The 2500-nt window shown below is 43.6% G+C and overlaps 1 protein-coding gene across 1 annotated transcript in view; it reads right to left on the reverse strand.

Annotated features, from left to right (window-relative positions):
* Window positions 1-966: 966 nt before the first annotated feature.
* Window positions 967-2500, reverse strand: part of LOC138973630 (uncharacterized) — a 19341-nt gene continuing 17807 nt past the window's right edge. The window contains exon 5 of the mRNA XM_070346362.1: window positions 967-2500. This exon is cut by the window's right edge and continues 2607 nt beyond it. The gene's annotated coding sequence lies outside the window, so the exon portion shown is untranslated.

Here is a 2500-nt window from a genome sequence, read left to right on the forward strand (position 1 = left end):
CTGTGCGCGCTGAACCGATTTTTGTTTTTTTTTTGTTTTGTTTTTTGTTGTCGGGATCCACTTCCAGTAACTCTTCCTTATCTTCTCCAGTGTTTTCAGCCGCGATTATCTCCCTTCCTCCGTGTGGCGTCAATCCATATTCCCGTTACTACGTTACTATTTTTAGAAGGTCACTGCACGTTACTATTTTTAGAAGGTCTCCAGTGTTTTGCGCGTTTATCTCCTTTCCTTCGTGCGCCGGCGAAGCCGGCGTACACCCGGCAAAGCCGGGTCCCAGGCGCAGCCTGGTATTCGGCTCTACTTCTTCCCGGCGAAGCCGGTACCCGGCGAAGCGGGTAATCATCTAGTTTACAATATTGTGTCTGTTTTCTATGTTTGACATTTTTAGTGTGTGTAATCCACGCGGTTACCTATTTTTAATTTGCTATTCACGGGGTCAAGGTTTACTTGTTGATATACCATGATTCCTTGATCAATTGTTTATATTTTTGGTTAGAATGCTTGTATTCTCTTTTTAGGGAGAAACTTGAAACTGTTTTTACTCATTTGTGTTGTACTCGAATATAATCATTGTAGTTCTTAGTACTTATTGTTCTGTTATAATCTGTACAGGTTGGTCTTTGGCTAGTTGAAAGAATAAACAAAAGTTCCAACATGACAACTGCTTGAGCGAATCCTCCCACATGTGTTGCATAACATAGAATAAGAAAAGATACACACGACATAACATCGAACGACAAAAGACACGACATAATCTATACTACCCGTCATAAAACAAACTGCTCAGGAAGACTGGGTTGGCCGACACCAACCATTCCAGCCCCCCACCCCCCCCCCCTCCCCCCCTCAGAGAAACAGACAACAGAGAAAGAGAGACGGAGAAACAGAGAGAAGAACGAAGACAAATAGACAAAACTACAACAGAAGATGGTTTCAAGCGTACATCCAAGCGAGGCAAAGAAAAGCAATGATAAGTAACATTTATTTCAAAATCGACAAGGGTTATAAATCACACGTATAATTAAAATCCAATCAAACATATCATATGATACCCAAACACTCCACATTGTAATGTTAACATGACTTAAACAAGTTGGATCTTCAACTAGTTAGACAAATTCAAAAAGATTGTTCTACACAAGTGTTTACTTGGCAGTATAAACAAGGAAAAACACAAACAAAAACAGGTGAGCTTTATAAACACCTCACTATTAATGACCAGTGGCAGAAGTGCATTAATTAGAAGTAGCAAATCCCCATTACATCCAGTCGACACGCCGTGATACAATCGCCCCTTGGGATATTAAAAAAAGCCGATGTTACTAAATGTTGAAGATTTAGTTCGGGACGACGACACTCTATGGGCGGTTCACTATATAATAAACGGAGGCAAGCGGTTAAACCGGGCGTCGACAGAGCCAAGGAAGGTGGATACTAACTTGTAGATCATATACCTGTGCCAGTAAATATATTCCGTTGATGTCAAAGTCAATATTAAACTCGAATGTGAAGGCTTATGTTTTGAAAAAAAAGTTGTGTATATAGGAAGGAAAGAAGATTTCATATGGTCCTGTGAGGTTACCCTCATGGATTTCTTCTTTCTTCTTCTTCTTCTGATTTCGTGGGCTGAAACTCCCACGTACACTACGTGTTTTTTGCACGAGTGGAATTTTACGTGTATGGCCGTTTTTACCCCGCCATTTAGGCAGCCATACGCCGCTTTCGGGGGAAGCATGCTGGGTATTTTCGTGTTTCTATAACCCACCGAACTCTGACATGGATTACAGGATCTTTTTCGTGCGCACTTGGTCTTGTGCTTGCGCGTGTACACACGGGGGGTGTTCGGACACCGAGGAGAGTCTGCACACAAAGTTGACTCTGAGAAATAAATCTCTCGCCGAACGTGGGGACACCCTCATGGACAATCGGGCTGCTTCCACAATACATTGGGAAAGCGAGCTTCTATATGTACAGCGCTACCAATTTTGTTTTCTTTTTCCTGCATGCGTGCTTTCATGTTTCCAAGCGCTGAGACTTTCGCTGTGAACTGGTTCTTCTTCTTTGTTCTTCTTTTCGATCACTCAGACCTTTGGTTCTTTATCGTGCGCATGCATGCACACGGGGATGTTCGGACACCGAGGAGAGTCTGCATGCACACGGGGATGTTCGGACACCGAGGAGAGTCTGCATGCACACAAGTGACTCTAGAAAATAAATCATTTTTGTGGGGGATCGAGCCCACGCCGAAAGCGATAACTGGTTTGGAAGCCAGCGCCAACACCGACAGAGCTATCTCCCCGACCAGTGTCCTCCGTAACACGCCTTTTTCTATCCAAGACATGCAGATGGGAGCTCCTTGTTCATTGTGACACCATCTTCGCGTTACCATGGTGATCCCCCTTGATCTATTTTTAGCTCGACTTGCCTCACCGTCAAGGTATACAACTCTTCCACAGGCCATGAAACCATGAAGGAGTTGTTTCCGAACATCCTTTCTTAG

Source organism: Littorina saxatilis, linkage group LG8 (genome assembly GCF_037325665.1).
Source record: "Littorina saxatilis isolate snail1 linkage group LG8, US_GU_Lsax_2.0, whole genome shotgun sequence".
Lineage (NCBI taxonomy): Eukaryota > Metazoa > Mollusca > Gastropoda > Littorinimorpha > Littorinidae > Littorina > Littorina saxatilis.